Raw genomic sequence first — 24,482 nt, forward strand, 5'->3', positions numbered from 1 at the left:
GCACTGAATGAAATGACTGAGACGGGCCTCTAATTACCCTTTTTGAAGGGAGAGCAGGACTAGGGTTCCTCTTAACAGGTGTTTTAAACCCTTCCGTAACAAGCAGGGATACTACAACAAAATTAAAGACACCCAGGCAGCAAAAAAAAATGACGCTCCCGCCAAAACAAGATGGTGCTCCCACCACACAAGATGGCGTTCCTGCCAAAACTGCAAGCGCAGCTGGACCCGATATGAAAGGCAGCTGCTCGAAGAGCCTGAGGGGAAGTGGGAAGCTCTGTAGACAGGGAGCGCTCAGAGGCACAGGCCCGTTAGGCGAAAAGCCTTCAAAGGAACTTCGCAACAGCCGCTGCTCAAGGGGGAGCCCGAGGACGATGCTACATAGGCAACAGCAAGCTCCACGAACCAGCAGCACTCTGGAGCAACTGCTCCGTGGGTGAAGGCTCCTCTAAGGAACTGAATTAAACACCGCTGCACAAAGCAACCCAAATGCGATTGAACAGGCAGAGGAAAGCTCCGAACAGGAAGCACTCCGGGGCAAAAGCCCCGAGGGCGAAAGCCCTTCTAAGGAAATGAATCAAAAGACTGCTGCGCAAGGAAACCAAAGGTGATTAAACGGGCAGCAGGAAGCTCCGCAAGTAGGAGCACTCAGGGGCCGAAGGAGGGAAGGGAAAGGAAGGGAAAGGAGCAAAAATTAACAAAGAAAATAAATTGGATTTAGGAAAGAAGGGAAAACGGAAAGATATCACCAGGACGATCCATCAAAGGTAAATAGCCCTCTCTTGGACGCACAGAGGACACGCTGTTGCTGTTCCGAATGCACACGCTAAAAGAGGAAGCTCTGGGTCACGTGCATGGGTATATAAAGGTCCCTCGATCCGTTTGGACTGCACCCCATTGGCCAGATTGAACCCAGCATCGAGGGACCTACTGTACCAATTGGGTGTTGTGGCTGACCAATCTTACCTACCCACAACACAGGGTTTCGGTTGCCAGGTCTCACCACAACACTTTAAGGGAGGACACAATATACCTCATTTCCCCAAAGTCTTTAGGTTGAGATTCCAGTGCAAGGAATAAAGATGGTGCTGCCCCATGATAGAGGTGCAAAAAAGAAGAAGGCATGCTTTGATCTTCCCTAGAAATAGTGTTGTGATGGACTGGCTGTGGGGTTGGCACAGCCAGAAGAGAACAGGTTAGAGCAGGGTGGGGGGAAATTCAAAGCTATTTTTGTGTCTCTGGTGTTTTGCCTGCCATGGATGTCTTCTTGGGCAACCAAGAGAGCATCATAATGTAAGCCACCTGTCTGAAGAGATAAAATTTTGTACTAAGATGCTGCTACATCTGGTCCTTGAATGGTTGGTGAACAGGGCAAAGGAGTCCATTGGCATCCCTACATTGCTCATCACAGAGCCCAAGCAGACTCCCCATAAAAGTGAGGCAAGCACCCCAATTCCATGTGCCTTCCCACTTTAGTCCAGTATTACAGAGCTAATGAACTAGGAATGGAGAACAACTGGCCAGAATTTAGGCCCAGGAAAGGGCCAAAGGTGGAAGGCGGAGTCCAGGGTGGGTGGCAGTGTTGGAGCAGAGGAAGCGTCAGGTCATTTCAGGGAAGAAGCCAGGCCAAAATGGTTGCTTAAAAGAAGAGGAAAAGAACAGTGTGACTTGCGGCTTCATCTGGACTCAGTGCCACCTACAGCGGCAATAGCAGCTTTAAATCTACATCACAGAAAAGAATGCGATCAGCCTGGTTCATCTGGATTCAATTTGACACCGGCTGCCCTTTATTTCCACATCTTCCCAAGTGTAGTTTTGGTGCTAAAGGGAAGTGGCTGATGGTGGGTGGAGCTTGGTGAGCCAGGGTGGCATCATGGATGGCTCAGTCGGTTAGAACGCTGTGCTGATAACACCAAGGTTACAGGTTCAATCCCCGTATGGGACAGCTGCATATTCCTGCATTGCAGGGGGTTGGTTTAGATGATCCTCAGGGTCCTTTCCAATTCAAAAAAATTCTATGATTCTATGACCTTAGAGATGCCTGATTGAGGGAGAAGATGGTATCAGATGAAACCACTGGCTGTTTCATCAAGGACACAGAGGTGCCCAGGCCACTTTCACCTTTTGGGGCCCCTAGCCAGAATCAAAATTAAAAACAATGGTCAACACATAAAAACAAAATAGGGTGCCCCCTTCCTTCCTTGCTTCAAACTCAGAGGAAGGAATAAAAGCAATCTGCATGACAGCAAGTCTGAGAACCAACAAGGATATTGAATGGGAGATATTGGACAGTGGAAACTCCTCAGATTCTCAGGTCCCGCTATTCTCCCACTCATTATGTGAAAATCATCAGCTCGTTATGCGATTGCTCACCTAGCAAACAATTTCTTGGGAATGCATTGTGTTTGATAAGTGAGACCTGTGTGTAATTAGGCTGCAATCCTAACCCCACTGAGGCTGCAGGGGCAAAACTAGGCATTCTTTCACTGGGTCAAAGACCTGGTTTGGCACGCTCCCAAATGCATTTGTGCGCGCGCGCACACACAGGCTGGAAGCATCAATGGTGGCCCTCTGGGGGCTTCACCTGGGGCAAAAATGCTGGCTAGCCCCCCGCCATAACTACGGCTCTGCTTAGGGGGAGGAAGCCCCACTGAGTTCAACATAACTTACCGTAGATTCTGGCGTATAAGACAACTTTTTAACCTTGGAAAATCCTCTAAAAAGTCGGGGGTCGTCTTATACACCGGGTATGGGTTTGCTGGGCAGCAGCAGTGGGCGGCGGGCTCTGCGCCGGCAGGAAGCCGCCCAGCGAAGAATGGGCGTATAAGTCGTCTTATACGCCTAGTCGCCTAATACGCCAGAATCTACGGTACTGCTGAGTAGACATAAGGGTTAGGATTGCACTGTAAACTGCTTTGCAAATGGCATTTTAAAAATATGGTTAGACTTTGTTGGCACATTTCTCCATTTGAGGAAAGATTTTTGCTTTAAATCAGAGGGGAAGCAAACTATGTATTTTGCCATAGTAAGTGTATAACATGTAGGTAGTTTTCGTAAAGCATTTTATATTTGGCTACTTTATCCTATGAGTGTTGATAGAGTATGCTGTGGCACATGCTCAGTAGGAAGCTGTGTTGCTTAGCAACAGCTTCAACTTCAGAACTGTTGTCTATGAGGGTCTCTGGGACAAGCCTGTTTTGTAGCTCCCCCCGTTTCGTAGTGGTGTTAATAATGCCACAGTACAGTTTGATCCTATAGAAAGCAAAAGGGCTTTAAAATCTTCCTTTTTGCTGTCGTCATTTCCCTCAATTTTAAAAGAATGTAAAAGAAACACATAGGAAGAGAAAATGAACAGAGCACAACTTTGCAGAAGATAATTCCGAAAATACCTAAGATCAATGCACAATTAACCAAATGAACTTTTCATGATGGTAGTTCACTGCAACATGTGCAGAGTGTCCATTAGCGTAGCCCAGTTTCTTGTTTTGTTTCTGTTAAGTATAATTGTTTAATTCACACTGAAATGGAGAATGCCTGTGTGCATTGCTGAAAGGGTTTAAGTGGAAGATTCCATTGAAGCTAAAGAAAAGCTCTCTAAGCACATAGATGGGTTGATAATTAACTGTCACTGTCTCTGCTAGCTAACATGTGAGTGTTTAACTGTAGATCACATGAGAGTTATTGAATTGCAGATTGCCATCTTAGGGAGTTGGTCTTTGGTGGTCTTTTGTTCCCAGGCTCTGTGGGAGAAAGATGTGTGAATGACTCAGTCCAGGAGCTCAACAGCCTTGGGGTTGGAATACAGGCTAATGGAGCCTGTGTGTGAGATATTTATCAGCTCTGATTGTAAGTTATTTAATTTCGAAGAAGCTGAGCCTGTGCTGAACATGCACATGATCTTCTGAAAATGTTTGGATGTACTGTTTTTTTCTGTTTTGAAGAAAGTTCTGCAAGTAAAGCTTTGAATCAAACTTATGGGTCTGGACAATGTTTTATTCCAAAAGGAGACAGTTCTTATGCATCCAGTTGCTTCAAGCTGCACAATATTAGTATCTGCAATAAGTAAAGGTAAAGGGACCCCTGACCACTAGGTCCAGTCGTGGCCGACTCTGGGGTTGCAGTGCTCAGCTTCCGGGTCATGTGGTCAGCATGACTAAACCGCTTCTGGCGAACCGGAGCAGCGCACAGAAACACCGTTTACCTTCCCGTTGGAGGGGTACCTATTTATCTACTTGCACTTTGATGTGCTTTTGAACTGCTAGGTTGGCAGGAGCAGGGACCGAGCAACGGGAGCTCACCCCGTTGCGGGGTTTCGAACCGCCAACCTTCTGATTGGCAAGTCCTAGGCTCTGTGGTTTAACCCACAGTGCTACTCCAAACCCCCACCCCAGCTCTGTCCTATCCGCAATCTCATTTCCTCTGCCTGTGGAGAAGAGTGTACATCTGCTATCTGATTCACTCCTCTTGTGTTGGCCACTGAGGAAGTCAGACATATTTTCCTATCTATCATTCTATGTGGATTGTATTGGTTGCCTGCAACATAGAATGGTCTTCTTCTTCTTTGGTGATCACTTGTAGCCGAGTAAACATGGTTTTAACAATGAGTCTGTAAGTGACTGTGGAGGCCAATTCTGGATCCACACGTCCTTCCACATAGGTTTCTGGGCGGGAGTTGATCACGGTGTGGATTTGCCAAGCGTGCCTTCCTCTTAGCATATTTCTCCCTTGCCTCCTGAGTTCGAATGTCTTCAAAGCCCATGACACCTTTGGTCAAGGCTGTTCTCCAATTGGAGTGCTTGCAGGCCAGTGTTTCCCAATTGTTGGTATTTATACTACATTTTTAAAAATTTGCCATGAGACAGTCTTTAAACCTCTTTTATTAACCACCAGCATTACACTTTCCATTTTTAAGTTCGGAATGCTTCAGTTGTATGGACTCCTTGTGTCCATTCCAGTGAATAGACAAAACTGGGACTTAGGTTCACCCCTCTGTCACTGACAGCCTTCTAGCTCCAAACTGAAACTAAGGGGGTGTAAAGTGGAGTCACTATGCTAGCTTCCTGGCAGGTGTGTTGCTGTTGTTCACTGGGACTGAAGGGGGCAAGGTGGCAGGGAAGTTTGTATGGTGCAAACGCACCAGCAGGTGTGACAGTTGGCTCCACCAGTCCATTTGCACCATGCCAACCTCTCCTTTCTTTACCCCTCCATCTTCTGGTAAGCAGCAGAGACCCACATGCTGGGAAGCTAGTGTAGTGACCCCATCTCATGAGCTGCTTCTGAGCTAAAGGTAAAGGTAAAGGGAACCCTGACCATTAGGTCTAGTCGTGACCGACTCTGGGGTTGCGGCGCTCATCTCGCTCTATAGGCCAAGGGAGCCGGCGTTTGTCCGCAGACAGCTTCCGGGTCATGTGGCCAGCATGACTAAGCCGCTTCTGGAGAACCAGAGCAGCACAATGGATAATTGTACAAGTAGTGTAAGTCCAATCACGGAACGGCAACCCCATGCCGCCACAACGGCAAGGGTAACACACTGGGTTGCCGTTCTATGATTGGACTTATGCTACTTGTGGAACAGTTCATTTATCCAGTCTGTATAACGTTTACTGCACATGTAACTTGTTAAGATACAGTTGTACATCTATCCACTCCATGTTTACAGTATTTCCAGGCTTTGTCTTGCACATGGCACCTTAGTATGTTTGTTGTTTGAATGGTTACAAGTCTATCTCTATTCTAGCTATTATTCTTATAAATTTGGTTTTATACTTATAAGCCAGTTAGTGGTGTTGTTGTTTTATTATTACTGTCACCACATTTGGTACTTTGTGTGTATATGCTATATACCGTAATTGAAAGTGGCACCAAACATTTCCCCTTTGTGAGATCGCCCTGGCTAGTGGTTGGCACCTAGCCAAGTGAAGAAGGTTGCTTGTAGCAGGCTTGGGGGGGGGGGACAGGAAGCCGACACCCCTCAGTTATTGCTCCACTAATACATCACCTTTAATTGAGCAGGAGATTCACATGAAGGGCAAAGCGTGGTGACAGGAAGTGACAGGGCTAGCGTACAGGAATTTAACACAAGGGTCTGGGCATTTTCTTGCTCACTGCCTCCCTTCGCCTTGCAGCTGGCTTTGCACTTGGCATAGCTAGGCAGCCCGAGGGGTGAATGTGCCTTTCTCCTCAGCCAGAAGCTGGGAAACCATCAATTCACAGTGCTGATCAGTTAGCTCATCTGATATTTCAGATCCCGGTGTATTCTTGCTCTATTAGATGGGGAAATTCACCAGTTCATCTCCCCAAGCTGTTCACCTCACTTCATAAATGCAAATTGAATCCACAAGACAGTATTAAGGCAAATACAACGTCACTGTGCTTTCTACTAACCAGTTATTCTGCTGCTTCCCTTTTGTGCTTACCCACAAGATCAGTAAGCCTCCAGACATTCAGGTGATTTCACATCTTGGACCGACAGCTCTGGGTGAACCAATAGCAGCCCTAGATTAATGCTATGCACTACCTAAGAGACCAAAAATTCATCGAGGACTGGGGGAAATTTGTGGAATATCTGGAAAGTATAAGTGAGGGACAGATAACGCTAGAGGGGTTTAAAAAAGCACTGTGAAAAACTAAGAAGTGTTGTTTAAAGAGAAAGGAAACTAAGGGTATAAATAATGACAATATAAATTACGAAATGCGCATTTAAAATAATGATTTACTGAGAAGCTGAAGGAAGTCCAGAAAAGAAGCAATTTGTGAAAATTGGATGTGAAAATTTTTATGTATGTTTTGTTTTGTTGTAAATGAATAAAAAATTTTATGAAAAAAAATAGATTAATGCTATGCACATATATATGTCTGCCCAAGATTATCCAAAATCTAATGCAAGAAAAGGTGAATTGTTAAACCTGCATTGTTCCATAAAAGAGTAGTATAAAACAATACCATTATGAGAGCCCCACAAAAAACACACACAAAATAGAACGCAATACTTTTCACACAGATTCTTCTCCAGAATTCTGGTGAACTAAAAAACCTGCATATGCTTTTGGGACTGAGCCATCATGGGTTACTTGTGCTTGTTCAAAAATCTATATGAAGCAAACGTGCACAATTTCCTCCTAATTTGTATTCTTTATTCTGCATTTTTATCATTTTGCATAATTTTGTTCTGTTTCCCTTTCCTGAACTTTCCTTCAGAACTTTGTAAGATTCTTGGAACAACAAACTTTTTGGGTTTTTTGTGAGCTCCTGTTGCCCTGTAAAACCTCCAGAATGAATTAAGTTCTTAACCTGAGGTACCACTGTAATAATAATAATAATAATAATAATTATTTATATATACCCTGCCCATCTGGCTGGGTTTCCCTAGCCACTCTGGGCGGCTTCCAACAAAATACAGTGGTACCTCAGGTTAAGAACTTAATTCGTTCCGGAGGTCCGTTCTTAACCTGAAACTGTTCTTAACCTGAAGCACCATTTTAGCTAATGGGGCCTCCCGCTGCCGCTGCACCGCCACCGCTCGATTTCTGTTCTTAACCCGAGGTACTATTTCTGGGTTAGCGGAGTCTGTAACCTGAAGCGTCTGTAACCTGAGGTACCACTGTATTAAAATACAATGGTCTGTTAAACATTAAAAGCTTCCCTAAACAGGGCTGCCTTCAGATGTCTTCTAAAAGTCTGGTAGTTGTTTTTCTCTTTGACATCTGATGGGAGGGTGTTCCATAGGGCGGGTGCCACTACCGAGAAGGCCCTCTGCCTGGTTCCCTCTAACTGGTTCCCCAGGCACCTGAGCAGCTTCCTCCACCACTGCTGGCAGGGAGCCCCGCTTCCTCTTCTGCCTCCAGGCCCCTATTGGCTTCCTCTCCCCACTCCCCTCTGCAGGACGTTCCCTCTTCAGGTACTTACCTGTGATGCAGGAACTAACTAGATGCACATACAGAAGCCCTCCTTCCTTTCACTCAGCCAGCCCAGAGTGAGGATTTGGCTTCTACCAACAGGGAGTTTTTGAGAAATGGGGCTGGGAGTCCCATGAGAGGCCAGTGAAGGAACTCTGAGCTAATTGGTGAGATTTTTGTCATTAGTGCCAAGGCAATTTTGCCCTCCTCTCTCTCATCTCCCTCTCCCACCATTATATATGCAGTGCAACTGCTTTTTGTATTTGTATTTTGTATTTGGGTGCTACGATTGCTCTTATACAAACAGCTTCTCTCTGTCAGTTTTCTTCCTTTCCGGCGCTTTATGAGGAGCTTGGATGTGCTCCCTCTGGACTAATTTGGAGAGAGATGATTAACTTGTTAATATCTTTTCCTTCTCAAAAGTCTCAAGCTCTCTGCTATTAATTCTGTCAGATTTCGGCAGGCTTTCTGGTCATATGACAAAGCACACAAAGTAGTGAATGTAAGTAAATATTGGGGCTGTGCTCAGACTCCAGCAGATTCAATTCGTGGCTCCGATTTGTAAATCCGGATCAGGCCCAGTCTGGTCCAGACCGATTTAGACCTGGTCCAGCCCTACCCAGATTTTCCAAATCTCAGGAAATCCGATTGACTTGCATTGCAAAACTAAAATGGCCACAGTGGACTTGCTTTTTGACATAGGGGCATGAGGTCTAACAGTTCTACCACACAGGCTCTCCTGTGCAGTTGAGATGCCCAGCTCAGGCATGGACTCCTCAGAGGATGAACTAGACACCACACAGGCACAGGAGCAGACAGGGACCCCTGAATGGAGCGCTGAGGTTCCCCTTGGGGGCACCTTGCGGACTGATATCTGATGAAGAACTCCTGGGAATGTGAGAATAAAAAGTGTAGTGCCCCACCCCCAGCAGCCATCAATAATAATAATAATAATAATAATAATAATAATTTGTTATTTATACCCCGCCCATCTGGCTGTGTTTCCCCAGCCACTCTGGGCGGCTTCCAACAGAACACAAAAATGCAATAACCTATTAAACATTAAAAGCTTCCCTAAACAGGGCTGCCTTCAGATGTCTTCTAAAAGTCTGGTAGTTGTTTTTGTCTTTGACATCTGGTGGGAGGGCGTTCCACAGGGCTGGTGCCACTACCGAGAAGGCCCTCTGCCTGGTTCCCTGTAACTTGGCTTCTCGCAGCGAGGGAACCGCCAGAAGGCCCTCGGTGCTGGACCTCAGTGTCCGGGCAGAACTTATAAGACTTATAAGGGGGTCTATTTGTGAATAAGGGTCTACTCCTTATGAGGACAACCTAACGTCCTTAGGAGGACAACCAATTTAAGCACAAATTCAACCCACAGCTCTGAGGCATTCGCGAGCTTTTTTGCGGAGAAAGTCCTGTTGCTCTGCTGTGACCTCCCTGCCAATTTAGATACAGTGACTGAACTGGAGGCCCCTCGACTGTCTTCAGGTCCAGTGTTGGACCATTTCGATCGGATACTCCCTGCTGATGTGGATAGATTCCTCCAAGCTGGTAGGCCCACCACCTGCCTCCTCGATCTGTGCCCATCTTGGCTGTTTAGGGCGTGTCCAGATGTCGCACGGACCCCCCTGGTTGAAATTATCAATTTATCCCTTGGCACGGGGACATTCCCAGGGGAACTGAAGGAAGCAGTGGTGTGTCCGCTCTTAAAGAAAACTTTACTAGATCCTTTAGACCTATCCAATTACCGCCCAGTTTCAAATCTTCTATATCTGAGCAAGGTAATTGAGAGAGCGGTTGCTGAACAGCTTGGTAGGTTTCTGGAGGAAACATCGGCTTTAGATCCATTTCAGTCTGGGTTCCGTCCTGGTTTCGGGACCGAGACAGCTTTGGTTGCCCTAACAGATGATCTCCGTAGACAACTGGATCGAGGCGGGTCAGGACTGCTGATTCTTTTAGATTTGCCAGCAGCCTTTGACATGGTCGATCATGATCTTCTGGACCACCGCCTCGCCAACGTGGGGATACAGGGCATAGCCAGTAAATGGCTGTGCTCTTTTATCTCTGGTCGGGGACAGAGGGTGGCGCTAGGGAGGGAGATGTCGCCGTGCCACTCCTTGGTGTGTGGAGTGCCGCAGGGCACAATCCTCTCCCCGATGCTTTTTAACATCTTTATGCGCCCCCTTGCCCAGAGCTTTGGGCTGGGCTGTCACCAATACGCTGATGACACTCAGCTCTATCTGCTGATGGATGGCCACACCAACTCAGCCCCGGACACACTGACCAGATGCTTGGAAGCTGTGGCTGGATGGTTTTGTGGGAGCCGATTGAAACTAAATTCTTCAAAGACAGAGGTCCTTGGCTGGGTCGGGATGGTATGGGGATGAGGGACCAACTCCCTTCTCTTGCTGGGGCCCAATTAGTGCCATTGCCTTCCCTTAAGAGTTTGGGTGTAATCCTTGACGCCTCCCTTTCCATGGAGGCGCAAGTTACAGCAACAGCCAAGGTGACATTTTTCCACCTTCGCCGCATCAAGCAGTTGGTCCCTTACCTTTCCCGCCCCGACCTGGCCACAGTTATCCATGCGGCAGTCATCTCCAGGCTTGACGACTGTAATTCGCTCTATGCGGGGCTGCCCTTGAAGCTGTCCCAGAAACTCCAGCGGGTGCAGAATGCTGCAGCGAGGCTCCTCACGGGGTCTCTGCCATGGGAGCATATTCACCCAGTGCTTTACCAGCTGCACTGGCTCCCGGTGGAGTACAGGGTCAGATTTAAGGTGCTGCTTTTGACCTTTAAAGCCCTTCACAGCCTAGGACCCTTGTACCTCTCCCGATATGCCCTACTTAGGACCTCAAGGTCCATAAATAGCAACACCCTAGGGGTCCCGGGCCCTAAGGAAGTTAGATTTGCCTCAACCAGAGCCAGGGCCTTTTCAACACTGGCTCCGTCCTGGTGGAACGCTCTGTCTCATGAGACCAGGGCCCTGCAGGATCTGATTTCTTTCCACAGGGCCTGTAAGACAGAGTTGTTCCGTCTGGCCTTTGGCTTGGAGTCAATTTGATTCCCTCCCCCTCTTTCTTTTTTCCTTTCTCCTTCTGTGATGAGGCTGCATTTTAATGTTTCAATATTTTAATGTTGTATTTTAATCTTGTTTTTAAGTTGTATTCATTCAACTTGTTTTTATTATTGCTTGTTAGCCGCCCTGAGCCTGGCCTTGGCTGGGGAGGGCGTGGTATAAATAAAAATTATTATTATTATTATTTATTACTCAGGAGTAAACATTCTCTTATTCACTGCCAGCAGCAGCAGTTAGGGTGTGGTTACTGCTCATCCACATTTTAGCTCCAGATTTATTTCAACCGTATTACATACTGATTAATTACCTCAGGTCTGGGAGCTTTTCTTGTTGTTCTACAACTGTGGCCTGTGAAAATGCAATCTTATCCTCTGAACTGGAGCTTGGTTAAGCAAAATCTCTCTTCAGATTTTCCTCGTATCCGTTTAGATCCGATTTAGTGGGTAAGATGTATTGAACCAATGCCCACTCTACTGCCCAGAAAACGAAGCGAATCAAAACAAAAAGTGCTGAACCTAAATTCACATTCAGTTCTGAAGTCAGTGCAAAGTCCTAGTTTCCAGCTCCTCATAGCTGGAACGTATATTTATCCTTTCAATGCCTCTTAACTTTCCAAAACTGCTACGCTGGGTAGCTGGATCTTTAAAATGTGGGATTAAAGAAGCCACAAATCAGGAAGGGACAAAAAATTAGTAGAGCAGAAAACACCAAATGACATGGAGCAAATTCTGTACGTAATAGACAGGCTGGCAGGCTTTTTGTTCCACAGTGTAACAACTAGATGCCTTTGCTGCCTGCAAAGAATGGCGGGGTCCCTGCTGGCTATTAGTTGGGTGAGCATCTGTTCTACCTATAGAGAGCGGCAGCTGCCTGATTTAGTACAGAGAAATGCATGCCCTGTATACTGCCCCCTGTGGTTGATGTGTGCACATGTGAGTTGTGGTGGGAGGCAGCGCTTTGTGGCGGTGTCCGTTGCAAACTCTGCCTCAACCTAATGCTATGGATGGGGATCAATAATAATAAATAATAATAATAATAATAATAATATCCTGTTGTGGTGCCCATTTTTCTTTCCCCAAGAGCTTGTATTTGCTGGAGTTCCAGGTGCAGATTAAATCTACTGCCATGGCACTAGATCTGTTGTTATTTTTCTCCATGGAGCTTGCAGAGGAAATGGGTGGGTGGGAGAGAGACAGACAGAAGACCTGCTCAACCAATTTCAGGTCATGTTTTCTCTCTCTCTTCTAACGCAGAGCTTTAGCATCACGTCCCTTAAGTGCCCAGCAAGCACGCACCTCCCCACATACACCTCGGCTTCCTCGTGCTGTGCTGGGTCTCCCTTACCAGTGATTGTTAGCTTCACAATAATTAGGCAAAGCAGCATCTAACACAATTGTTTCAGCTCGAGCAAGCAATTAGGCCAGGCAGTGAGGCCTGATAATGAGCAATATCCGCCTTCTCCCCCTCCTTCCCTCGCCCCATCACCGGGCAAGCCGTTGTTATTGCTTCACAAGCTTCCTAACACACTCTGGCGCTGGCACTCAGAGCAGCCCCACGGCTATGGGCTTCACCACACACAAGCACAGCAGCAGGGAGGGAGACCTAGAAGCCGGAGCGGTTTTTCTGTCTTTCGATGAGGGTTATCGAAAGGTTGACCGGGTGCAGGAGCCTTTGCCTGCAGGTTGCTCTCTGGAGACACAGAAGCATGCCAGTGGCAAGCAGCCCGATTCCTCATGGGCTGAGCTAAAACGGCTTTCCAAAATTCTCCATTCTTTGTGGGCAGCAAAATTGGGATGCTGACTATTCCGCTCATTTAATGGAACTCTATTACGAGTTCATTTTGGTGAACGAAGGAATCAGTGGACCAAGGAGATGACTGGAAAGAGTAGGATTTATTGGAACATCTGGAGCAAGAAGAACAAGACTGAGAACAAGGGCACTTGGCCCACTTTATATACCTTAAGCCGGCCCAGGCAAACCTCACCTGCGATAGGTCACCTTGAAATTAGCGAATCACAACACTGGCCCTATCTCAGCAGGGATTGGCTGTCTGCCAACTACGAACAATGTCATTGGTGGGTTTTTTTAATCCTTTCTGTCTTTTGTTATGCAGATGAAGCTCCTGAACTCCAGGAGGCCAGAAGTCCTTGGCCTGCATTGCATGCAATACATATAATCACCTGCCCTGTGAGATGGGAATGCCAGCCAGCCAAGGACAATACTGGTACATGCAATGGTATTTTATAGCCTTTATCTCCTATAGCATTTTAAAATTGCATAGTCTCCAACTGCCCCCAGAATGCTAGGACCATCATGAAAAGCCACCATGGCTTCTTCCTTTGACACGCAGGGTCCTAAATAACTGATGCTCTGGGGCACCTTGAATGATGGCCAAGTGTGTTGTGGGTTGGGGAAGCTGTTAAGTTGTGGGTGAACATATCAGACGACACAGCGGTTCTTCAAACAGCTCTTATTTATTCACAGGCCAGAACAGAACTGAACTGAAGGGTTCAGCCAGCCTGCTTATATAGAGCTCCACTACAACGCAACAGTAACCACTTTCTGTAACTATCCAATCACTGAACGTCACTTTCAATCCCTTATTTGCATATGTGGACCTGAGTGAAAACTATCTACAGTATCCCCTTGCTGGCCCAGGGTGAGAACTTCAGTGCATAACATCAGCCGTAGGCAGCACTGGCTTCCCTCCCTCCTCTTAGATAGATATAATCCTCCAAGTCCTCTGAAAGGGTTAATGACACCCCCCCCCCCGGTTTTCCCTACCTCTTGGCTACCTTGTGTTCTACAGTGAGCATTTTTCTTTCCTCTCCATCTTTGCGTTCTGTTTGGCTGTGGTGCTTGCACGCTCGGCTGTAGCAAAAAAACATAAAAGCGAGCCGAGCCAGACTCCATGCGAGACTGGTGCTCATTTATTAATTGTCCACCGAAAGGCTGCTGGTGGAGGTGGAGAGAGGAAATGGGGATCACACCCATTCAAGGCTCTGCCCCACCACACCCTCACACCTTCCTTCTTTTCAGGCTGCTGGGGCCCCGATCCTGGTGAGCACCTTTATCAGATATGAGGTGAGGCTTGTTTTGGGGGGGACAGAGAGGAAGAAGGCAAGAGGAGACTTTTCCTGCTTTCCTGCTTTCCCCACCACCGCCTTTCTTTATACCTACTGGAAAAAAAGACCCTTTTGTTCAGTCTGGGATATTATAAATGATGACATGGGAGGGGAGGGGGGAATTTGCGGGGGGGGGAGCAGACTGAGTGTTGCAGTCCTCCCCACTCCTGCATTTCTTCCTCTTTACCCCCACCAGGCAGGAGGAGGAGGAGATAGTCTCTCTGCACGGGATCCACAAAACCGGCCCACTATTTGAACTGGCACTTGTGGTTTTTCCTTTGGCCAATTCCGTCTCTTTCCCCAGATTCTAATGGAATCTTCTCAGCTTGCAGGGGAGCGAAGCATGAGTGCCTGCAAGTCCTCTGCTTTCCTGCTGGCAAGTGTCCCAGCGGGTTAAACTGCATCATGGGGAGCAGAATTTGCAGTGGCATAAGGAGAGGTGGAATGAGGGTGGCGCTGTGGGTTAAACCACAGAGCCTAGGACTTGCCGATCGGAAGGTCGGCGGTTCGAATCCCCGTGACGGGGTGAGCTCCTGTTGCTCGGTCCCTGCTCCTGCCAACCTAGCAGTTTGAAAGCACGTCAAAGTTCCAAGTAGATAAATAGGTACCGCTCCGGCGGGAAGGTAAACGTATTTCCGTGTGCTGCTCTGGTTCGCCAGAAGCGGCTCAGTCATGCTGGCCACATGACCCAGAAGCTGTACGTCGCCTCCCTCAGCCAATAGAGCGAGATGAGCGCCACAACCCCAGAGTTGGTCACAACTGGACCTAATGGTCAGGGGTCCCTTTACCTTTTTAATAAGGAGAGGTATCTTTGCCCAAATGTGTCTGTTTTCAAATTTTTGTATTATTATCATTTGTTAATAATTTATAAATTATCATAGAACTGCAGAGAGAAAGAAACAATAAGAAAAATTCAATAATACAGTATATCCAACTAAAGGCAAGGGCATGCAAAGCCTAAAAAATATTAATAACACCCAATTGAAAATCATGACAGCCGTATTTCTCTAGATGGCATGGGGAGAGATACATATATATCTGAAACTAAAAAATATGAAATAAAATCCCACTGCATTGTGTAGAAATTATTACTATTACTATTATTATTATTATTATTATTATTAAATTTGTATTCCACCCATCACTTGAAGGCTTCTCTAAATGCAATACAAAAAGTCAAAGATTTAAGTGCTTAAAACACTGCCATTTCCTCTAACTTTTGTACTTGACCAGGAAGAAATGCTTAAGGAGTGATACTGCTGTAGAATAGAATGTCCCTATTTTCATCTGAGGAATGTTGGAGGGTATGAAGTTGTAAACTGACTTGTGTACTTTGGCTCAAATACAGCTATTTTCAAAAAGGGGAAAAAAGAGGACCCAAATAATTACCGCCCAGTCAGTCTGACATCAATACCAGGGAAGATTCTGGAGCAGATCATTAAGCAAACAGTCTGTGAGCACCTAGAAAGGAATGCTGTGATCACCAATAGTCAGCATGGATTTCTGAAAAATAAGTCATGTCAGACTAACCTGATCTCGTTTTTTGACAGAATTACAAGCCTGGTAGATGAAGGGAACGCAGTGGATGTAGCCTACCTTGATTTCAGCAAGGCATTTGACAAGGTGCCCCATGATATTCTTGTAAAGAAGCTGGTAAAATGCGGTCTTGACTATGCTACCACTCAGTGGATTTGTAACTGGCTGACTGACCGAACCCAAAGGGTGCTCATCAATGGTTCCTCTTCATCTTGGAGAAGAGTGACTAGTGGGGTGCCACAGGGTTCTGTCGTGGGCCCGGTCTTATTCAACATCTTTATCAACGACTTGGATGATGGACTCAAGGGCATCCTGATCAAATTTGTAGATGACACCAAACTGGGAGGGGTGGCTAACACCCCAGAGGACAGGATCACACTTCAAAACGACCTTGACAGATTAGAGAACTGGGCCAAAACAAACAAGATGAATTTTAACAGGGAGAAATGTAAAGTATTGCACTTGGGCAAAAAAAATGAGAGGCACAAATACAAGATGGGGGACACCTGGCTTGAGAGCAGTACATGTGAAAAGGATCTAGGAGTCTTGGTTGACCACAAACTTGACATGAGCCAACAGTGTGACACAGCAGCTAAAAAAGCCAATGCAATTCTGGGCTGCATCAATAGGAGTATAGCATCTAGATCAAGGGAAGTAATAGTGCCACTGTATTCTGCTCTGGTCAGACCTCACCTGGAGAACTGTGTCCAGTTCTGGGCACCACAGTTCAAGAAGGACACTGACAAACTGGAACGTGTCCAGAGGAGGGCAACCAAAATGGTCAAAGGCCTGGAAACGATGCCTTATGAGGAACGGCTAAGGGAGCTGGGCATGTTTAGCCTGGAGAAGAGGAGGTTAAGGGGTGATATGATAGCCATGTTCAAATATATAAAAGGATGTCACATAGAGGAGGGAGAAAGGTTGTTTTCTGCTGCTCCAGAGAAGCGGACACGGAGCAATGGATCCAAACTACAAGAAAGAAGATTCCACCTAAACATTAGGAAGAACTTCCTGACAGTAAGAGCTGTTCGACAGTGGAATTTGCTGCCAAGGAGTGTGGTGGAGTCTCTTTCTTTGGAGGTCTTTAAGCAGAGGCTTGACAACCATATGTCAGGAGTGCTCTGATGGTGTTTCCTGCTTGGCAGGGGGTTGGACTCGATGGCCCTTGTGGTCTCTTCCAACTCTATGATTCTATGATTCTAGATCCAAAGTTCTATCCAAAATCCGCAGGTGGTTTTGCCTGGTATTCTGCAGGAGAGAAAGGCTCAAAGGAGAAAAACCTTCAAAAATTTTCCACAAATTTTTTTTTTACTCAGTCCTAATTTCTCTGATAATACAGTATTTGCTCATATATGCTGGTCAGCTAGACTGCTGGGAAACATATTGGGCAGTTTCTGTGTGAATGCAGTTTAAATTATTGGAATCCTCCCTGTCTGCTTGGCAGTGAGGAGAAGGATGAACTGTCGCATGTCTGCAAACACAGTGGCACAAAAGTTCATGTAAATGTTTTCCAAGTTTTCATCTGCACAGGTAGATTAGAAAATGTTATGCCAATTTATACCCATAGGTCCATGCCACAAATCTTTTAGGTAAGTAGCAACACACTGGTTATGGATAACTAACATGTTGGAGGAATTTGAAACTCTGGAAGAAGGTCTCTCTTTGCTGTGCAAAGACATCATTTAACCTTTTCATGAGCCAATCAGAGGTAATAAATACCTTTCTAAAGAGAGTCGTTAGGCTGTTCCTTAAGAAAGTCACACCAGTCTACTCAAGCACTTAATCGTTAGCTGAAACTAATCAAAAGAATAAATTAAAGAAAGAAAACAAACACACCCACACACTTGGATTTTCAGTATTATTCTGTTCATAAATATATTTTTGGGTCAAGATCCCTGAGTGGGAGACTGCTGCTCTTGTCCATGGCAGTGATGCTGTGTAGCTCAGCTCTGCTTTGTCCCCCTTGCTGTTCAACATCTACAACCACTGTGGTCCTCCAGATGTTTGAGTTGAGGTATCATTAGGTTTTAGTTGAGGATGCCCAAATCCTTTCCCCTTTTGTTTAAACCCGGTGAAGCTGTATCCCTGTAATGCCTCTGCATAAAGACAAATAAACTGAAGCTATGTCTTGACAATGGGACGCGGGTGGCGCTGTGGGTTAAACCACAGAGCCTAGGACTTGCCGATCAGAAGGTCGGCGGTTCGAATCCCCGTGACGGGGTGAGCTCCCATTGCTCAGTCCCTGCTCCTGTCAACCTAGCAGTTTGAAAGCACATCAAAGTGCAAGTAGATAAATAAGTACCGCTCCAGCGGCAAGGTAAACGGCGTTTCCATGCACTGCTCTGGTTTGCCAGAAGCGGCTTAGTCATGCTGACCACATGACCCGGAAGCTGTACACTGGCTCCCTTGGCCAATAAAGCGAGATGAGCGTCGCAACCCCAGAGTCGGCCACGACTGGACCTAATGGTCAGGGATCCCTTTACCTTTTATGTTTTGACAAGTTGCTATGTCTTGACAAGATGTTGGTTGGTGGTTCATCTGACTTGGAGGATGGTGTTTTGCTCTTCTGCAGGTGCATGGACCATTTCTTCAGCCTGGGGATGTGGTTAGAGCCAACCTTAGCTTGATCCGAATGGCCTCAGTGGACTGAAGCACCGTTCACCAACTGAGGCAAGTGTGTCCCTTGTGGTTTCTCGTAGAGAGTCAGAGACAGCTTGAGACATAGTTTATCATATTATGGTAATATCACATTTGTAATGTGGTACCTCTGGTTGCGAACGGGATCCGTTCCGGAGGCCCGTTCGTAACATGAAAAGAGTGCAACGCACAGCGGCACGTCTGCGCACGCGCGGGTTGTGATTTGCCGCTTCTGTGCATGTGCGAGTGGCGAAACCCGGAAGTAACCCTTTCCGGTACTTCCGGGTCGCCGCGGGACGTAACCTGAAAGAACGTAACATGAAGCGGACGTAACATGAGGTATGACTGTATTGCAATGCTTGTGGGGCCATCTTTAAAGAAACTACAATTCACAGGCTACAGTTAGTGCAAAGTATGGCAGCTAGGTTATTAATGTGACCTGGACATATCTTGCCAGTTTTAAAATAGCTGCAGTGGCTCACAGTCCATTTCCAGGCCTAATTCATTGTGCTGACTTTGATCTTTAAATGGTGTGGAATCAGGATTTTTGAAGGACTGTCCTCTCCTACACATGCCTGCCCAGGTATTAAGGTGCTCCTCAGAGGTTTTTCTCGGGGTCATTCCATTACCTGATCATAGGACCATGAAGTGAGGCAGGTGATAAAACGATTTAAGTTGTGGCACACTATCTCAGGAATGCTCTCGGCAGAAGGCTAGCCTGTCAGGAGCTCTGTTACCATTTCAGCACCAGGTGAGGACCTTTTTTTTTATTCACTCAAGCTTTCTAGTTTTAGTTCTGACCGGTGGCACTATCTGGCTCTCCCTGCTGTTCTGTTTTCATTGTTGGGCTGTATTCCTATGATATTTATCTCTCCCTCTTTATCCTGCGTTTACTCAAGTTCGTCATCATGCTGTGATGACAGTCTGGACCACTAGGCGGCAGAAGAGGCCCATGGAGTGACCTTTTCAGAATCAAGTCAGAACCTGAATGGGGCTTCTCAGGAGAAAACGTGGTAAGGAGAGGCTCTGAGGGAGGGTGACATCATCGTTCTGGGGAGCAGCTGTGGATAGGAAATAAGGTGGTCTCAGGAATGGGGACCTGTTTGTGAGTTTGGAAGCTGAGGAAGAAAGAACCCGTGGTGGTCCTGGGGAGGGAAAAGGAGGTAGGAAAAGAGAAGATGTTGTCCTGAAAAGAAACATCCATTTTGGGGGAAAGGAGATTGTGGTCCTGGAGAAGGAAACCCTGGGGGAGGCCAATAGTTTAACACATTCATCAGCCACTTCACAAGAGCCGTACTTTACAAAATAGCTTCTAAAATACAGTGGTGCCTTGGGATGTGAAAGGGATCTGTTCCGGAGCCCCGTTCGCATCCTGAAGCGAATGCAACCCGCATCTGCGCGTGCGTGGGTCACGTTTCGCCGCTTCCGTGCATGCGCGTGACATCATTTTGACTGTCTGCGCATGTGCGCACGGCGAAACCCGGAAGTAACGCACTCGGTTACTTCCGGGTCGCCGCGGAGCGCGACCCGAAAATACTTAACTTGAAGCACATTTATCCCGAGGTATGACTGTAGTCATCAAAACATAACCGATAAATATATAATTTAAGACCTTTTAAAACATCCATTTTAAATAAGTAAATTAATTAATAACAGTTGAGGAGGAACAAGGTTCTTAAGAGGAACAGGTTTCTTACGTTTTCAAATCTTTTTCTGTTTGGTTTGCTAGATGCCAACACAAATCAAACTCTTACATCTGATTAAGAGTGAATAGGGAGGGTGAATGAATTAGGAAAGCGGAGGGGAACCAGAGAAGGATGCAAACGTTTCTCTCTCTCTGCAAATTATTCTCCAGATGGACAATATCACACTTTCCTAGAATTCATCTCATTTGCGATTTCCTTCCCAGAGGTGACCTGTGTTTGCTAGGTCAGCACAGTTCTGCGTCCTTTAAATTTATCTCCCTCTCTCCTTTTTGTTCTAAATGCTGTTTGCAGCATCCTGTTTAGCATCCTTTGCAAATTCAGGTGGCTTTCTAATGCTCCTCCTCTTTTGCCTCACAGATCAAATGAGGATGTCGAAGGAAAACTGAACCCGGTTTATTGTGACAAAGCTTCCTTGGGCTTCAGGGCATGGTGAAGTTGTCAAGAAGAGCCAGTATTCCAGAGAACTAATGTGATACTACAGAGGACTTCACAAAACCAACTCTCAGCAGGTATCAAATGGATGCTGTTGCCAGCCTGACTCCGTGAGCTGCCTATAATTCCTGGGTCAGCAGAAGACCTGCGGAAGTTCCAGTCCTAGACAATGGCTCCCAGAACCATCCGTCTCCATCAGGGGTGCCACCTGAATAAAATAGGGAGGCAGGGAAGCTCTTCCCTGCGTAATCAGTTACAAGATATAGGGCAGGGGTAGGCAACCACAGAGCCTAGGACTTGCCGACCAGAAGGTCGGTGGTTCGAATGCCCGTGACGGGGTGAGCTCCCAGTGCTCGGTCTCTGCTCCTGCCAACCTAGCAGTTCGAAAGCACGTCAAAGTGCAAGTAGATAAATAGGTACCGCTCTGGCGGGAAGGTAAACGGCGTTTCCATGTGCTGCTCTGGTTCACCAGAAGGGGCTTAGTCATGCTGGTCACATGACCCGGAAACTGTACGCCGGCTCCCTCGGCCAATAAAGCGAGATGAGCGCCGCAACCCCAGAGTCGGTCACAACTGGACCTAATGGTCAGGGGTCCCTTTACCTTTACCTAGGCAACCTAAGGCCCAGGGGCCAGATGCGGCCCAATCGCCTTCTCAATCCGGCCTGTGGACGGTCTGGGTATCAGTGTGTTTTTACATGAATAGAATGTGTGCTTTTATTTAAAATGCATCTCTGGGTTATTTATGGGGCCTGGCTGGTGTTTATACATGAATAGAATGTGTGCTTTTATTTAAAATGCACCTCTGGGTTATTTGTGGGGCATAGGAATTCGTTCATTCCCCCCGCCCCCCCCCAAATATAGTCCGGCGCACCACATGGTCTGAGGGATGGTAAACTGGCCCACAGCTGAAAAAGGTTGCTGACCCCTGTTATAGGGCATGCACATCATTTGAATGGCAGCGCCTAGGAGTGGGCTCCTTTGCTCTCCATGGCGTGCTAATGGTTTTCCACACTGGAAAGGGACACACATACTTTCAGAATTTCTCTCACTGCGTCTGAGAAAATCTTTGTTGTGGCAAACCTGGTAAAGAAGGTGCCATTTCCAACAGTAGGGATGGTTACAACAGTGTGTAAGGCCGTACATGTGAATAACTGGGTCACACACATTCCTAATTCCCATGACCATTAGAACATGGGGAAAGCTGCATGTCTGAGCTGCACTTGTGTTGTTCGTGCCCCTTCAAAAGATGGTAAAGAGTGTCATCTCTTTAAAACCTTAAAGGACCGCAATACTTCAAGGACCATCTCTTTCCATATGAACCTACCCGGACCCTGAGATCATCTTCTAAGTCCCTTCTTCATGTGCCTCCTCCATGAGAGGTCAAGAGGGTGGCAACACGAGAAAGGGGCCTTCTCTGCAGTGGCTCCCTGTCTGTGGAATGCTCTCCACAGGGAAGTTTGCCTGGCGCCTTCACTATACACTTTTAGGCGCCAGGCAAAAAACGTTTCTTTTCAACCAGGCCTTTGCCTGACGTGATTTATATCCTATACCCTTTTTAAAAAGGCTGGCTCTTTTGGTTGTGTGTGGTTTTTTTAATTGGGTTTTTGGTTTTGTTTTGATTTTATGTATTTGGTATTTTATGTGAACCGCCCTGAGACCTTCGGGTTTAGGGCGGTATAGAAAATTAATTAATTAATTAATTAATTAATTCTTCCTGCCAATAAAATACATCTGAATGTCAATTTGCATTTCTCCTCCATCTCCATGCTTATGGAAGAGTGTAATGTTCTCTGTGTAATGTTTTCCCCCTCTCTCTCTCGGGAATAGATTGTACCCACTGACACCAACTGCGCCAGCTTTCATTCTTTTACACTGATTCTTCCGCATGCTATGGATAGCTCTGCTGGTTAGAGCTTGGTGCTGATAGTGCCAAGGCTGCAGGTTCGATCCCTGTATGGCTTGGTTGTATATTCCTGCAATGCCAGGGTTGGACTAGACCAGGGGTCTGCAGCCTTTAAGACAAAAAGAGCCACTTGGACCCGTTTCCGAAGAAAAAACAACTGGGAGCCGCAAAACTCGTCATTATAAAAATAACTTTTTTGTCACTTTTTTATTATTTCTTTGTTTGACCCCTCAGAATTACTCCTCCTCATAGAAATAAACGTTAAATTAACAAGTTAACTTTTTTTGTGTGTGTGTTCTTCACTCCCCTTCAAAACAGTGACCAACGTACATGCCCCCTTTCAATGCAGTGACCAGCGTACATGCCCCTTACAATGTAGCAGGTGGGCGGGAAGGTGACGTCGGGACAGTGCGTGACCAACGCACACACCGCCCCCATGCGACGTCACAGCCAGTACAGCGCCCGCCGCAGTGGGGAGTGTCGGGGCGCACAATGCGCCTCCTCCCCTCGCTAGTATCCGCCCCGGAGCCGCGGCAAAGGTGTAAAAGAGCCACATGCAGCTCCGGAGCCGCGGGTTGCAGACCCCTGGACTAGACAATCCTCAGGGTCCCTTCCAATTGTACAATTCTACAGTTCTCTACAATTCTATTATGTGTGCGTGTGTGTGTGCGCACACACACACACACACACACACACACACTTCACCTTGGATGCTGCTGTCTACTACCTACGTAGGCAGGAACTGAAAAATTCTTTGGAGCCATCCAAGCAAAATCCAAAACGTGTACTCTCTCCTTATGTTTACATAGGAGAACATCACCTGACAAATTCCAAGACAATCTTGTCTGACTGTACTCATGCACCAATGGATTCCTGAGGATCGATGTCTCCCGAGGCAGACAGATGCCAGCCGATCCCTATTAACACAGGTCATTGCAGCTTGTCTCAGATATAGCAGTAATAGCTGTTGTTTAATAATGCAGATAAGCTGCATGTTTCTCTATTGTGAAACACGGTTCCTCTACTATATTATTGTAATACAAGTTGGGTCCTTCTTACAGATTGGAAATAAATGATGTTGTTGGGATCTGTCTGTCTTGAGATACGAGGAAGAGAGCGCCGGGGGGGGGGCGGATTTAAACCATTGGAGAGCTTGAGCACCTGCTGTGGCTGTGGAGACCGACATGGAAGAGAAATGTTTTATTGTAAGTGGAGCAGATGAAGACGTCTGGTTTACAACCTATTTTGTTATTCTAGACTTTGTTTTGTTGATTTCCCTTCTATCAGGCAACCCAACTGAAATATACTCGGAGTCGAGTGTGAATTTCATGGTCTTTATTCAGCTCGTAGTAGCAATGAATGAAGCTTTCCCCAGAATGTCTAGCTATACAGTGGTTCCTCGGGTTACATACGCTTCAGGTTACATACGCTTCAGGTTACAGACTCTGCTAAGCCAGAAATAGTGCTTCAGGTTAAGAACTTTGATTCAGGATGAGAACAGAAATCGTGCTCCGGCAGCGCGGCAGCAGTGGGAGGCCCCATTAGATAAAGTGGTGCTTCAGGTTAAGAACAGTTTCAGGTTAAGTACGGACCTCCGGAACAAATTAAGTACTTAACCCGAGGTACCATTGTATATACATTATTTACACAATGGGCCCTGCGTGATTGGCTAATTCCGGGCTGCTCCTGTAGGCCAATCAGGTTGCGGATTCACCTCCTCCAGAATCCTGATTGGCTGCTCCTGCAGGCCAATCAGGTCGCTGATTCACTTCCACCTGGAGTTGGATTGGGTGGCTCCTGCAGACCAATCAGACTCCTGCATTCTGGAACCTATTCTTCTAGGATTCAGCTCAGTACATAACACCAACCATCAATATGGTGCACCATGATTCTTAGTCAAAGATCCAAACACATATCAGGACACAACTGTTACAAGAGCTGCCGTAGCACCAGGTGGGGGTGGTGAGGAACCTGACTTGGGCACAGAGACTGAGACAGCCTTCCTGCTGGCTGTGACAATAGACAGCTGGTGTCTTGCAGCTATCCTTGAAGCACTATTGTTATGAAGGGTGCAGTTGGCACACAAGCCAATATTCCTCACATGGCATCCTGCTACCCATTTCTTGGGATTGTTTGCTGTTGGAACCTGGACACACTCAGATGTTCCAAAT

The 24,482-nt window shown here is 46.6% G+C and overlaps 1 long non-coding RNA gene across 1 annotated transcript in view; it reads left to right on the forward strand.

Annotated features, from left to right (window-relative positions):
* The window catches only part of LOC308482131, a 48,081-nt gene that overhangs the window by 19,446 nt on the left and 4,153 nt on the right, over nt 1-24,482 (forward strand). The window contains exons 2-3 of the long non-coding RNA XR_013989068.1: nt 20,333-20,484; nt 23,121-23,240. This is a non-coding gene — a long non-coding RNA (uncharacterized lncRNA). The remainder of the gene's footprint in view (nt 1-20,332; nt 20,485-23,120; nt 23,241-24,482) is intronic.

This window comes from Podarcis pityusensis (genome assembly GCF_964106645.2).
Source record: "Podarcis pityusensis genome assembly, chromosome: 7".
NCBI lineage: Eukaryota > Metazoa > Chordata > Lepidosauria > Squamata > Lacertidae > Podarcis > Podarcis pityusensis.